Raw genomic sequence first — 16,081 nt, 5'->3', positions numbered from 1 at the left:
TAAAGATGGAATTTAGAAAATGGGCCTAAAACACAAGTCAAATCACATAATCTCTGCTCAAAACCCCCGAAGGCACCACGGCCATAACTCCTGTGCAGACCCGGCGCTTGCCCTGGCAGCTTGATCTGCAGCACTCAGCACTCTGGTCCAGCCCCAGGGCCTTCTGCTGGTCTCAGACTCGCTAAGCAAGCTGCCTCCAGCACCGCAGCTGCTCTGGCGCCGGCACGGACTTCACCACATCACAGGCTCCCTTTCCTCCTCTATCCAACCTCTGCTCAAATACCCTCAGAGACGCCTTCTCTCGACACCAGAGCTCACCTAGCACCCAATCATTACCACTCCTCCCTGTACGTCTTCACTTTCCTAGTGTCAAGGTCACCTGACTAGTTTACGACCAGCTAGCTAAGACATAGTGTTTGTTTATGCGTCGTTCACCTGCCCCCTTCCCCAGCATGCAAGCTCTCTGCAGAGGATCTTCGTGTAGTCCACTGACATACCCCCAATGCCTACAACCATACCTGGCCTGTGGTAGATGCTTAATATGTGTTGAATAAACGATGTGCCGAAATTACCACTCGTGAACGTCCAGTATTAGGGACTATTCACTTTGGGCCAACTCATGTGTTTGGACCTAATTTTCACTCGATCATACTGTTTTCAACCAAACAGTTGTAGAACAACTGGGTTTCGGACAAATGAATGGGCACTGTCCTGGGGGCACTGTCAACCACCATCCAGCTCATCACCTGGCCCCCTCATCACTTATTTGGAGAGCAGGTCTCATTCCCCGGACGAAATTCGCCCAATCCCAGCAGCACCTTTACTGCAAGGTGCTTTGCTGAAAAGCCTGCCTGCCGCCCCAGCAGCTGGGGTAATCACGAGGTTGGTAACACCAGAGCTCAGGAAGGCTGCAATTAGTACCTGACTAGCACTTTACGGCCCGCAATTTAAATGTCTACAGCATTGTAATTCAGTTCCTCCGGGAGGCAAACACGATATAACCTCATCGGGGAAACTGGATGGAATGCCTCCTCAGATTGATGGCTCCTAATTAGTGCAGGGAGGAGGGGAGGCACCCCTGACATCCCACCTCCCAGTCGTGAGAAACCTTCAGCATCCTCCTAAAATTCATGCCAATGGCTGAATATGCGTCCGCTGGCTCCAACACACCTGTTGATGGAGCGCCTCCTGTGGAGAGCACGGGAACGGCTTTGTTTCTCTGCAGGCTCTCAGTGCAGCTGGGGAGGATGAGTGTAGAAGGCCTTGAGGACAGTCTCCACCCGCTAAGGGTTTATTATAATTGAGCTGCCGACATGAAGTCGCCCTCCAGCCTTCTGAAATGACTCTTTTGAAATGCAAACAGTTCATACAGGAGACGCTGAAAACGCACTTCATAAAATTCAGCACTCATTTCTGATCTAAAATAACAAAGCCAAACCTCCTGAGTATAGGAGAGAAGGTACCTCCAGGACACAAATTCTGTCACAGGCAACAGCCAGCGTGTCCTGCAATAGTAAAACAACATTAGTCTGCTGACCAAGAAGAGGCTCTCGACTGCTACCCAGTTCTGTTCTCCAAGTTGACAATTCAATCTGTGGACAAAGAAGCGAGGTATTGGAAAGAGGTACAGCTATTTCATTTGCAAGTAATATGACTGTCAAGCTGGAAAACCCAAGGTAACCCATGGGAAACTATGAGAACCAATGGGAATATTCAATTAAGTGGCTGGCAATGAAAGTAATATTCACAAATCAAAGTTTTATACATACCAGCCATAATTAAAAAATATGGTGATGAAGGGGAACCACTATAAAGTAATAGGATAACACAATACTAAAAAAGATATAAAACACTGAGTAATTAACTTAGTGAAACAAGTAAGATTTATATGACAAGGGCTACAATGTCTGGAACTGCTCAAGAAATATTAGTTGAATGAATGAGTAACTATCAATTTCCCCAGAAGGATACAACAGGTAAGATGAAAGAAAAGATGGATCTTGTTCCTGAATGTGAAGACTCAATGCCATAAAAAATGTTACTCTCCCCACATCAACCTCTAAGTTCCCCAAGTTCCAACCAAAATATCAACTTTTATTATTATTATTATTATTATTATTAGAACTCAACAAAATGATTCTAAAAGTTTCTAGCTGTTTATGAAGATAAACAGGTAAGGATAATTAAGAAAATCCTTAAAACAAGAAGTACCATTACGAAGACCTGTCTTACGGGATGTGAAAGTGTAGGACAAAGCTAAGGTGATTTAAATAGCGGGGCACTGACCCAGAAAGCATTGGACCTCCCTGCGGGCCAAACAGAAAAGTCAGAAATAGAGCAACTATCTCCAGGGTCATTTCCAGTAGGTGGAGAAGTAAGTTATTCAACCAATGATACTGGGGCAGTGGACTAACCATTTGGAAAGATATATTAGATGTTCACACCATAAAAAAACAAGTTCCAAATGTGTCAAAGAGTTAAGTATTTAAAAATGAAGCCATTCGTGTAACCGAAAGGAAATCCAAGCGGGCTATTTGGAAAGCCGCGGAGTGCGTGCGCGGCGTGCGAAGCATGACTCTGAAAGCAGAAACCGAGAGACAGAAGTCCAGCCGTGTGAGATTTAGAAGACCCCCATGTTAAAAAAAAATAAACACATTAAAAAGCAAGAAAGAAAACTGAAAAATATATGGGCACATACATACATACATCGAGGGAGGAAGAATTTTAATATATAAAAAGCTGTTCGCAAATCAGTAAGAAAGAACTACCGTATTTTTCAGACTATAAGACGCATCTAGGTTTTAGAGGAGGAAAATAGGGGAAAAAATTTTGAAGCAAAAAATGTGGTAAAATATTTAATGACATCCTTTAAAGCAGAAATCCTTTTCTGCTTTGACCTCTTTCCACAATTACGGTAGATTCAGCAGGAGACTACGGTAGGTTATCGTATCTTTCCACAACAAAACACAGTAATGACAGAACTGTCAGCACTGTGTCCTTCATAGTTATGGGGGTACTGTAGCTGAGAACATCCATGGATGATGCACTGTTACGGGGGGATCTTCTGCTGACACTCGTATGGGGGGATCTGCTGCTGACACTCGTATGGGGGGATCTGCTGCTGACACTGTTATGGGGGATCTGCTGCTGGAGGGTCATAGGTTGCGCAACACTCTTGTATGGGGACAGCAGTTTTGCACGACCTGTGTGGCTCTGCAGCTGTTGCCAAATTACAGCTCCCATCACCCCAACCTGTCCAAGCATGATGGGAGTTGTAGTTTTACAACAACTGCAGGGCCACATTGACAGGTGGAATTCCCTGCAGTGGAATTTGCCTATGTTAGTGTTAATGGGGGACACACCAGTCACGTGATGGAGGCACATAGGGGCGCCGCAGGTTTTCTTCTCCTAACGTGCCTGCACCGCCTGTTCCCTCCTCCCTAGCACTGTAGTATGCCGCAGCGGGAACTCCATTCCCGCCTCCCTTGCTCCGCACGGCCGGACACCCCCTCCTCCCTGCCCAGGGCCCACAGCATCACCCCACTCCTGCCGCTGCCGGCTTCCTGCAGTGGCCAGCTTCCTGCAGCAGCAACCCTGCTCCTGCCTCCTGTGACCCTGCTCCACCGCTACCCCCGAGCCCCCAGCGAGCCAGGTAAACTACATTCGGACTATAAGATGCTCCCCAATTTCCCACCCAAATTTGGGGGGTGCATCTTATAATACAAAAAATATGGTACATATTTTAATAAAAATAGGCAACAGATGTGACCAGTCAATTCACTAAAACAGAGGGCTCATTAAATACTGAAATACGTTCAACCTTTCTGGTAAACAAGGAAGGGCAAAATAAAAGCTTATTCACTGCCCAACTGCCAGGGCTTTGGTTTTGGTTTTTATTTAGTAATAACTCCTAGTTATGTAAGCCAGGAAAGCACCCCCCCACTCACCTACTGCTATGTGGGGTGCCTTTCAGTGGGGTGCCTGCAGGCAGCAGCTGAGTGGGCTTGATCCCTTGTATGTCCTAGCTCTGAGGTCCTGGGCAACTTACTAAAACTCTCTAAGCCTCAAATGCTTTCTCTCAAAAGAGGAATAATAACAGTTTCTACCTGTGTTATGAGTGCTAAACGAGATGATGCATATGAAAGCACCTGACTCTGGGCCAGAGTAAGTTCTTCGGAAGTGGCAGAGGGAGCTGAGTAGTAAAACACCAAAATTTAGCAGACCCTTTGGCTCAGCCCATGCTGGAGTCGGAAGAGCTCATCGTGGAGAAGCACCCGCCCATATTTTGTTTCAAGCCTGTGTGCTGCAGCACCGTTCAGAAAATACCGGAAACAACCCACATTCCAGTAACAGAAGATTACCCAGATTCGCTACGGCCACTTAAAAATAAGCAGCAGAGGGTCTGAAATGGCCTGGAGAGCTCCTCACGGTACGGAGTCAAAGGAAAAACCACGCATAACAAGCAGCAGATGATCCGAATTTTATTTTTTTTAAAGTGTGGTGATACATGCCACAGTCTCAACAGTGATTATATTAGACAGTGGGGTTGTGAGTGATTTTCATTTTCTTTTTATTTGAATTTTCCAATTTTATTTCTACCATAAACATAAATCTCCTATAATGAGATAAAAACACTACAAGTTATCTGTTTTCTTCTAATGCAAACTCTCCAAATATGAAAGTTTGTCATTAGGATGGTTTTTCCAAAGATGCAAATGGTCTTGCAAGTGTGCATCTCCATTCCCAGGTGGAAAAAGCCCAACAGAGGAGACGGACTCTATCAGCGTGATACGGACCGAAGTCCCCAGACAGAAGCTGCTCGTGGCACTCAGTGACACCTACCGGTCCTCAGTACATTGTCCTCCTTCTGGAAAAGGAGGCTTGTGATTCCAAAATGATGGATCTGTCCCGAAAGATCAAAACCAAATGCATGTTGCCGTAGTCTACAATAACAGCTTCCAAAAACACGGAGGGAAAACAGTGTCTGTGGCAGAGAGAAACTGTCCCCCGGCCAAAGCTGCTCTCCGCAAGATCTGCATTCTGCCCAGGTGATGGCCCCTGCCTGAGTTCCCTGCCCTAAGCACGAAATTCTGTGCCTTCCTCAGGGCCAGCTGCTGCCTCACCACCCTCTCCCCGAACTGCTCCACCCATCAGCAGCACGACCCTTGCACTTCTGCCTCCTCCATAGGTCTCACCTGTGTGTGTGTTTGCCAGCTCTTGGCCACGTGGCTGCCTCCTGCAGGATGCCCGGATTCTGCCCACAACATTCCATAGACCCCTGGCACCAACTACACACACATGTTGCAGAAAGACACTGGCTCATCCACTCCGCAAGGACAGGGATCGTGTTTGGCCCTGCCCACCAGGGCCCACTGCCGAGCCTGGCACACACGTCTTACTTAACAAGTGTCTACAGAAGGGACGGTGAGAGGAGGGTTACTGAAGACAAAGCCAGAGCCACCAAGAGGAGCTTTTCTCTACTCTGCGGACATCTTAGAATCTACAAGTCTAACTAAGAATCTCAGAATCTAAGACTCAGATGGTATCACTGGCATTGTCCTTCCCAGCTTATGCCCCGAAAGACAGCCCATTCTCAGCCACCCAGGGACTCCGGCCTGTCCTTCCCAGGTGGCGGGAGCTGACATCAGGACAGGTGCCGAGCCGCAGAGCCCAGCTGCCCCCTCCCTGCAGAGATCATCGGGAGTCACAGTCAGCGAGGGCCTCGGTCTTTTTTCACACACTCCCTTCGAGCCTCGCCACCTTTCTCCTGTCCTTAAGCAGTTGCTTTTCTGAACCCAGGTGCCAGATGACACAGTGGATCCTGGAAGAGAAATCTGGGAATCCTACAGCAGTGGGGTGAGTGTAACAAGAGGAAGTGTTTTCTGGCTCTACCATCTAAAATATTTGCTAACGCTCCTAGCTTGACATGATTGGCAAAATTTGACCAGTTATGACTTCTATGATGACCTTATTCATTCAACTCACTGACTAAAGAAAGAATACTTACCTTCTTTTAAAGATTGTGTGTGTGTGTGTGTGTGATTTAAAGGCCCAGATAAACAACAGAGTCCCTTTGACAACCACCACAGACTGCCTGCAGATGAACACACTTTGGGTTTGAGAGTCAGATGCACCTGAATGGACCAACTTCTCCACCTGGTTGAAAAGTGACAAACAATTTTCTCAAATACTCTCAAGGAGTTCGCACTTGTCAAGTTCCCAGCTCCCTTGACTTAGCCAGTCTAGTAACTTTCTCAACAGAGGAAGCAAGATCTGTCCAGCAGGGCACGTGGTGGGAGAAATCAGAGTGGCCCCCAGGGACACCCTCTTCCTGTCCTCCTCGTTCACTTCGCCCTCTGAGCGTCCGTGTTGGAATCACAGCTGGCGAAGGTTCCCGCAAACCTGCCTGTAACTCTCGTCCACCCCTCTGCGGAGGGGCACCCTGGGGAAGGGTCCTGCAGCCAGGATGAGTCTGGCAACAGTAAGAGAAGGGGCGAGTCCAAAGCGTGGTAGGGGTGCGAAGGAAGAGCCCAGTCTGGACCAGATGCTGATGTTGCTCTCACTCCCCGAGAAGGAGGGAAGATGCACAAAAGGGAGGGCAAATCTTCTCAAGGAGGTCACTACTGTAATGAAGCCCCAGGTTCTAGTTCCGGCTCCCCTGTGATCTCCTTGCGTGGAGTACATGGCAAAGCTCCCCTTCTTCTCTGGGTGTGTTAATCCATTTGGTCTGCTATAGAGTGGGTGGCTTGTGAACAACAGAGATTTCTCAGAGTTCTGGAGGCTACAAAATCTCAGATCAAGGCACCAGCAGGTTCAGGGGCTGGCGAGGGTCAGCTTCCTGGCTCACAGACAGCCCTCTTCTGCTGCCACCTCACATGGTAGAAAAGGCAAGTGAGCTCTCTGGGGTAGCTTTTATAAAAGTGTTACTCCCAGTGATGAGGGAAGAGCCTCCCAAAGGCTGCCAATCACCTCTCAAAGGCCCCGCCTCCAGATACCAACACACTGAGAATCAGAACATCACATATGAGTACCGTGGGGGACACAGACATTCGGTCTATAACAGGGGGCCTGAGCTTTCTCATCTGTACAATGGGGATAATGATAAGTTTGTCTGTGCGAAGGCAGGCGACTGGACTACATCGTTTGAGGTCCCTTTAGAAGCCAGACACAAAGACTGTGGTGCAGAAATAGTTAGGGATGTCAGCCCTAAAATCAGACTGCCTGGGGCTGAATAAGTCAATTGCTACCCATGTAACTTTGGGCAGGTTACAGGGCCTCTCTGTGCTTCAGTTTTCGCATCTGAAAATTGGGGGGCAATAAAATGCTTACCTCGTAGGGCCTCGATGAGAAGTCGGTGATTTGCTACCATAAAGCGCTTAGAACCGAGGCTAAGCCCATGGGATGTGTTTGCTCTGAGAATGCTGGTGGTGCCGAGGGTGGGCCACGCTGTGGTTGAACTAGGCAAGTTCACATCTGCTGCCAGGGCGCCCGACAACAGAGCGGGATCCCCACACCCCAGGTTTCTAGAGGACCCCAGGTTTTCTCTCCAGATTGGAGAAAGCGAATGGCAGCAGCCAGCCGACAGGCCAGCACCATCCTCTAAAATATTCTCTATTCCAGATGCCTCCTGGCCCTGCTTTTCTCCAGAGGAGTCAGAACAGTGGGGGGTTGTGGCCCTGGTGTGCCCTTCCTAACACGGTTACATCAATTATGATTATTTACACCATTCAAAGATCCGGAAGCTTTTAACCTGGCTGCTTAAACACATCCAAACCACATCAGAGGATCTTTTTGGGGTATATTTATTTGTTTGTTCTGGTGGGCCTTAAATCAACCCTGCCCTGCCGACTTGCAGCTTATACAGGATGGGAGACTCCAACTGCCCATCTTCTGCCCTGCAAAGTCAATTCTGACTTCAGAAAAAGGACAGATAGCTCAATCTTTACATCTACCGCCCCATTTCTTCCTAAAACCTAAATGAGACCTACTTTAGTCCCTATTATTTTCAGGATGCCGCCTTTCCTGTAGCTTTCATGATCTCCTTCTTCCCAGGTTCAGACAACTGCCACAGTAGGGCTCTGGCGCAGACACTTAACGAGCTCAGGTATTCCTCCCTTTGCTTGCCTCAGGGGCTTTCCAACACCATTACCTGATGTGAACATAAAATCACCTGGGGGGAGGGGCGTCGGAGCAGGTGCCCCTCCCCGCTTTACAGATACAGAAACCGAGGCTCAGAGAAACCAATTCCCACAGAAAGACCCAGGGGTGGAGCAGGAACACATCCTCTCCCTTCCTTTCAGCATCCCCTAAGCCATTATAACTCTCTTTCTCTAAACACCCAGAACGGGTCCATTTCAGGAAATCCAACTGGATCTTTATATCAACTTCGTCAGTGGATGTTGCGGCATTGCTCTGTTCAGAATGCCTTCCATCCAAATGGGATTGAGGAATGGCCCCATCCCTGCCCAGGGATGTGAGCTGTGGCAGGTGGGGAAAGGGCTGGGACGTAGCAGATCTCCCACCAAAAAGGAAAGCCACTCGGTGCCCTAGCTGGGCAGCAAGACCGCGATCCTCCCAAGATAGTCTGCTCAATCGCTGCCCCTGCCAGGAGCTTTCTGTCTCAGGGGATAGAGGGGCTGCCCAATCCTTGCCAGAAACCTTGCCACACTCAGAGACAGGTCCCCCAGGACCGACACAGTCTGTGGCTCGCCCCATGCCAAAAAGGGAAACCTCTGCTGCGAGACTGGCCACCCATCAGCCTGACAGATAGGCCTGGGGACATCAGCGCGAGTCCTCTGTCCTCGGACCTCGTGGCCGGGCCTGCCAGCCTGGCTTCTGGCTGCCAAGGTTCTACTGCAGTTATTCCAGTGTGAACCACTGCTACTCTCTGCTTGCCTTCATTAAGAAAGCCATTAACAGACACGTAAAGCTGATTGCAACTGTTCCGTCCACCTACAGACTCAACTTGGAGTAGGCTCTGAAATCACTCCCTGGCCTTCTTCAGACCCTGGGTCATTTTTCACTTGTTGAAATCAGAATGGCCTCGTGTCAGACTCACTGCTGAGCCTAAGCAGCATCACACCAGGCTGGGTCCTCCTCCTGTTAAATGCTCTCAGGCATCTGCGGTGTGCACAGCTCTGGCGGGGGCTTTCTGGGGTAAGTCCTCTCATCCCTGCCTTCAGGCCACCCTGCCAGGCAGGTGTCCACATCCCAACTGTGTGGACGGAGAAACAGGCTCATGGATTAGGGGCTTTGCCCAAAGCCACATCCCAGGGAGTGATGATGCCAAGATAACTCCCAATCGGCCTGATCCACCTCTTTTCCTTGGTGCCCCAGTCTTTGTGATGTCCCTGGAGGTGACCCTGTCCAGCTCCCAAGTGAACTGCGGTGTTTCCTCCAGCTTTAACTGACAGGAAGCCTCTTTGCTTACAGCAAGTCCTAGAAGCCAGGACTTTGCAGGAGGCCCTTGGTAAGCAATGATTGATTTAAAAAATATGCTTTCAGACACTGCAGGCTCAAAGATGTTTTTTTTAGATCTTTGAACTTCTTCTCCACAATGTGTCTTGCAGTCGGTCACCTGCCTGCTACACATGGCTCAACATTATCCGCTCCGTGTGCTAGTGCGGTTCCCTCCTCCCACATCTTCCACCTTTGTCCTTCAAGGCCAGCCAGAAGGTCACCTGCTCTGGGAAGCCCTCCCCGGTTGCACCCAGTGAGAAATCAACACCTCCCCTTCATGGTCCTATAGTCCTTACAGTGCTTCCCCTAAGAGCAGATTTCTCAGCCTCCTACCATTCATTTTATTCGGCAAACACTTCAATGGCACTTACTAAGTATCGGGCAGGGGATGAAGTCTTCAGCAAATTTTAACTGATTTAATTTGTATAACTATCCTATGAAGCAGCTACTATGACCATAACCCCATTGTACAGATAAAAACACCAGGGCCTGGGAAATAAAGAGGCTTGCCCAAAATTACCACAGCTGGTAAGTGTCTGCCAGGCAGCCCTTCTCCAGAGTCAGTGCTCACTCTTAGGCACTCTGCGAGGGTCATTTGCTTTCCTGTGAGTTGCAGACACTGTCCCGTGAACCCCCTAAGGGCAGGGGTCACATCTAAGTCACATTCGGATGCCCACAGCCTGGCATGGAGCAGGTGCTCTGTGCTTGTTCCTGAACGGAACTCAATGCCTAGCACGAGGCCGCTAGGCAGCTAGAAGGGGGCCTGCAACGTGGATACTGGTCCAAACCTCCAGCTGCTTGGAGCACCTGCCTCCCTTCTGCAGACGGCCACCTCTGGCAGTCCTTCCTGAGGCGTTCAGGAGGGTGAAATAGGAAGTCCTTTATCACCCATGAAGCTGATAGCATCTATATACACAGCTCACCACCCATTCCACCCTCTCCGGGGCTTAGTCATGGGGCTTTTGGGGACAGCCATGAGGGATGACTCCCCGGCTTCTGGCTGGGCCCCTGTACACCCAGCCAGGAGTCCAGGACCACAGACCCCTCTGGCTAGACTGGGGTGTGACTGGCACTGGGAGTGGTGCCAGGGCACTGAGCTTACGGTCTGCTGACTCAGTAGTCTCTGCTTTGTGACTCTCCCCGGGCTCATCGCTCCATGCCTCAGTTTCCCCATCTCTAAGTGGGGCTATTGGAAGCATTCCTCTCTCACCAGGTGTTACTGAATGATACACTTGGAAAAAAGAGTACACGCTAGCACCGCACAAAATCTGTAATCCTTGTTGCCTACGTGTTGCACTAGTATCGACTAAAATAAAGTGATTATCGGAACTACGCGAGGAACTAACCACACTTTACACTCTCCCAGCCTGGGCTACAAATACGGTCACATGCCTTTGAATGTTCCAAGATGAGAGGGACAGGTCAGCCCAGGCATTCTCCCAGCCACACCTGGCCCCGGTGCTCCCCGGACTCCTGGTGGTCTATGCTGACGGGTGGGCGACTCTTCCTCACCTGCACCCGGGAGGTGTCCCTGAGCTTGGCCTCTAAGCCAGGCCCCGTGCCAGCCTCCTTCCCCTCAGCTCTGCCCTGCTGCCATGGTGGTCACCAAGACGGCCAGTTGTGTCAAGAGACAAGATCGAAACTGAGGATTACAATTCTCAGCATTAAAGCACCTTCAGTTTGCATTAATGCACACAGTCACTGTGCCTGGGGCCACCCCACCTCCTGGGGCCAGCAGAGGATTCCTGCATCAGCTCTGATCTCCAGACCAGCCGGCCCTGGACACCCGGAGCTCCAGGCCCCCACGCCAAACTTCGTTAGGATTTCTTTTGTCCTTTCTTGCAGAGGGCCCCACTCAGGGCCATGTACTCAGACCCGTTCTAACAATTTCAAAACCCAGAGGGAGGAATCAGAATCATTCCTTTCCCTCCCAGAGGTCCCTGTGTTCTTCGGATGGGACCACTGGTCCCCAGCAACCTTGAAGCTTCCTAACAGGAAGGGAGGGGCTTCTAGAATGCTGTCCAAATACAGAAGCAGACCAGAGCAGGCCTTCTGCCCGGGAGACCCTCCTGCCGGAACTATGAGGCACATGGCTTTACAAGTGTGCAATGAAAGAGCCATCCAGGCGACACAATCACAGCGGAGGTCCTCACCCACGGGAACCAGAGCCCACAGCAGTTCTCAGAGGCCGGCTCTGCAATTCTCCAGCCCCACCCCTCCCACAACAGAAGTGTGGGGTATGCCCACTGGGTACCTCATTCCCTGCTCTGTGGCATCTGCAGAACACCCACTGGGCACCAGATTCATACACTTTAATTGTATTTAGTCCTCAAAACAAGGCTGGTTGTTTGCTATCAAACCTCCATGTTACACATCAGGGACGGGAGCTCCCAGGAGAAGTGACCCACCCCAGGTCGCTCAGGAGGGCCGAGGGCTATGCCTGGGCCCCTCTAGCTCCGAAGACCAAGCTTTTCCCACTGCACCTTGCCTTCCTATGTATATGCGTGAAGGCACCCAGCGCAGTACCCGGTGCTTAGTAGGGACTCAAAGGGAGCAGTCACTTTGTTTCTCCACGGTGGAGCCACAAGGCTGGAATTGGGGTCTGCCAGGGCCACAGCTCTCAGAGGATCATCAGCAGCCAGGGCAAAGCCAGTCGGATGGTCTAAAACCCCAGCATCCCCTGGGGGCTGACTGGACACTCTTCCAGATGTGGTAGCTGGGAGGCAACTGGAGTCCCCAAACCTCCCAAGCCAAACTCATCATCTCCACCTTGCCTGGTCCAGAATTCTGAATTCTCAGTCAAATGCTTCACATCTGCTCTGGAAGAGCCAAAGCTCTTTTTGGAGAAAAGAATTACTATTTAGCTCCATACGTGGGCATCCCAGCCACCGACTCGTAGGCTGCTGTGGACTGGCCCCATCTGGGCACTTCATATTTCGAGCTGGCCTGCCCACCTTTGCCCAACCCCCAAACCTACCACCCCCTATGATGTGAGGGCTGGGCCCCCACTGTTGGTCTGGACCCCCGACCACTACTCATGGCAGACAGCCTCATCCACTCCCACAGCCCCCAGGTTTCTGCCCTGGGACCCTTACTGGAGAGTCTGGCTGTAGATGGTGTTGCACCTGACACCTGCCAAAGACAGAGGGCTTTCTTTCTAACACCTCTGACAGTTGGGAGGAAGACATGTTAACTACATCTCTTTCTAGATGCTTCTGTAAGACAACCTGTGGAGTCAAAAAACCACAGCACCCTGACTTTCCCACACCTCTCCCCACTGATCTCCACAATAACTCCATGGAGAAGCAGGGCCGGCATTTTATTCCCATTTCGTACATGAGAAAACCAAGGCGTGTAGGGAGGTTAAATGACCAGTTCAAGGTCATCCACTAGTGAGTATCAGAGATGGGTCACCCATGCCAAGTGCAGAGCCCGTTCCACTGAACCACCCTGCCCTCTGAGCTAACAGACGCGTCCCTGAAGCCTGAAGGGAAATGTGTCCTTATCACACAGATGTCTCTCTCTCGCCTTCAAATCCAGGACTCAACTGGAGCAGTCTTTCCTCACAGAAGCCTGATAATGTCTTCTCCCTCTGCTCCATTTAGAGGCCCAGTCGTGATTTTATCCAAATTGTTATATTTTACATTGTCTTTAGCACCATGCATGCAAAAGGCATTTGTTAGGCACTCACAATGTGCCAGGGGCTGTGCTGGGTGCTTGGACGCAGGCCTCCACTCCCTCGCACACAGATGGCCTGCGCACCTATGGGGCCCAGCTCACAGCCGCCCGAGGAGTGGGTAAGAGCCTGCAGTGGCAGCACACAGCTACGAGGACTTCACTGGGGCAAAAGCCTAGCCCGGAGGCCCAAGGTTCACCACTGACCTCACGGGGCACCTAAGATTCTTCTGAAAGTGGATGGGACTTAGAAACAACCACTTCACTTAGAAAGCTCATTCAATAGAGCTCAGGCACAGTCACTCCCTTCTCTGTTGGTCTCAAACACACAGTCCCACACGTAAGACCTAGTTCCCAGGTGACCGCACAGCATTTTACATTTTCATATGCACTGTAAGGAAAGAGCAGCGAGATTTAGTGATGCCTCCTCAGTGTGGCTCTTTATGCTCCACTCTTCTTCACATGACTGTTCCATCCCAACGTTCGAAATAACCTCCTGAGGAAGTAACCTCCCCGGTTCCCAGATGAGGACACCGAGGCTGGGTGGGGGAACAGTGCCCGCACACACACACAAGCCGTCTGGTTCCAAATGTGATTCTTTTTCCTCGGGGCCCAGCTGTCTCCCTGCCACCGCATGGGCATGGGACAGCACAGAGCAAGCTGTAATAAACACCTAGATCAGCCTCCCAAACCCTTCACATTCCTCCGCTCAGTCATTCCGTAAATATTTATTAAGCACCTACTATGGCTAGGAACTGTGCTGGGCACTTCGGTGAACTAGGACAGAGCCGTTCTTGCACCCACAGAGTCCACAGTCCCCGGGGAACAGGGGAACAGCTGCAATGACCAACAACCGAACAGTGTGAAGTTGTAATTGTGATGAGCACCTGGAAGGAAAGGTTCACGTTCTTTGAGAGAACGTGGTGGGGTTTCTCCTGATCAGGGAGGTTAGAGCAAGCACACCTGAGCTGGTATGTAAAGATGCAGAGAGGTGGCAAAAGCCTTCCAGGCAGGGGGAACAGCTGGTGCGAAGGCCCTGTGCGGCGGGGAGCATGCTCACCCAAGGAATAAAGGGCCTGTGTGTCTGAGCCCAGAGGGAGAGGGGAGAGTACTCAGACCTGACGCTGGGAAGTGGGCTGGGCAGACTCCACAGGGCATGCAATGCCACTGGCGACAGTGTTGTTCGCAGTCCCAGAACAACAGTGCATCCCTGCAGGGTATCAGGCAGGGAAGCCACCTAACCGGGGTGCTGGGTCAGTGTTCCTGTGTGTCCTCTGTATGCGTGGCGGAGGGGGGTAGGCGGCCCCCACCCCTGCCCTAGGCTGCTCCATCACACTTCTCATGCTGCAGGGCATCGGTCCCCAGGGCCTGTGCCCTTGAGAGCACGGCTGGTCCTGGCTCATCTCTACAAGCCCCCTAACCAGCCCCAGGCCTGACCCTGAGTAGGTGCTTAGCAAGTCTGAGCTACAGGTACGCTATAAAGGAGTCAGCACTGCTGCCGTTGAGACACCCCAAGTCTAACAGGAGAGACACACACAGACACAGACACCCCGAGAGAACACCACCGGAGCTGACAAGTTCTGCAGGGACGAGGGGAGCAGAGAGCGGATCTGTGTGAGCCAGGTGGATAGACAGACACGCCACAGGGACTGCAGAGTACAGTGCTGGCTGTGTGCGGCTGCGTGGGCGGACAGGGAGATGGGTGACGAGGGAGCTGGATTAGAAGGAAAGGCAAGCAGTTGGGTGAAATTAGCCACAATTTTTCTAAAAGCCTCAGCTACTGACAAAACTTACCCCTTGCTTCCATGGGAGCAAGACAACTCTACGCTGTTTCACTCAGTGCCTGAGCCGTAGCCCGACCATCCAGTTTAACATCCCAGCTCACGACTCGGTTGTTGTGATGTTAAGTAAGTCACCTCACCTCCCTGAGCCTGGACGGTAAAATGCAGACAGTGACAGCACCTACCCCATCAGATTGTCGCAAGGATGGAACGAGTGATGGGGCAAAGCACCCGACGTAAAGACGGACACACGCTACGTGCAGGATGAAGGTGATTTGTGGTGGTTACATTCTATTTTCCTTCTCCTACACGTTTGCAACTAAATGTTTCCTTGCCCTCGGTGTATGACAAAACTAGAAGTTCTCCAAGGGCTTCCCAATATTTCTAGAACTCCCAGAGTCCAGCAAGGAGCTCAGAAGGGTCTGCTGGGCCCCAAACGACGCTTTGTAGAGTGATGGGAGGATCGGTTCTCCATCCATCAAAGTCAAGGCCCTCCGAGCTGGGCTGGGTGGGAGCGTGAGCAAGGCTCTGAACCCACATCCTGGGGTGCGCTTCCAGGGCCCATCTGCCAGGACCCTGACACAGCTCTGGGCATTCTCAGAAGAGCACTGGTGAGTGGGCAGTCCTAGAAACGAAGGATTTAGCTAATACAGTGAGCATAATGCGGGTGACTGTTGCTTTTGAAATCAGCTCCCTCTGAACCGAGTCAAGTGCATCGTGAGCAGAGCACGAAAATACCATTTTCTCTCCTCCACCTCCTGACCCTGCAGCACGAGAGCAGCAGTAATGGATCACTCCACAGGGTCCTCCCTTGGCTAGATTTTATCAGAACGGTGACTGACGATGTCCTTGCCAAATGGCAGGACAAGGGGTCTGCTCCAGCCAGCAGCTGCGGGACGTGGGCGCTGATGAAGACAGATGAATCCATTTACTCAGTACTTTGGATCTGCCACTAATTTTCTAGATGACAATGACACTTTATCCTCCCAGGATTGTAGATGGGTCAAAAAAAAAAAAAAAAACAAACCCTGGGAAAGTAGAAAATTGGAAAAAGAATGCTCTAATCAGCCCCCAAAGGTGTCACAGTGCTACCCTCTACTCAAGCAAGAATTCCCAGACCCTTAAACTCTGGCTCCTAACTAATTTATTCTTACTTTGTACGTGGT

General features: G+C 50.8%; 1 protein-coding gene across 1 annotated transcript in view; it reads right to left on the bottom strand.

Moving 5' to 3' along the window:
• Nucleotides 1-16,081, bottom strand: part of GABBR2 (gamma-aminobutyric acid type B receptor subunit 2) — a 330,217-nt gene that overhangs the window by 303,480 nt on the left and 10,656 nt on the right. The gene's annotated exons all lie outside the window — the stretch shown is intronic.

Source organism: Desmodus rotundus, chromosome 1 (assembly GCF_022682495.2).
Source record: "Desmodus rotundus isolate HL8 chromosome 1, HLdesRot8A.1, whole genome shotgun sequence".
In the NCBI taxonomy this organism is placed as follows: domain Eukaryota; kingdom Metazoa; phylum Chordata; class Mammalia; order Chiroptera; family Phyllostomidae; genus Desmodus; species Desmodus rotundus.
Note: the sequence above shows the minus strand (reverse complement) of the source record. Positions and strands in the feature narration are given on the sequence as shown.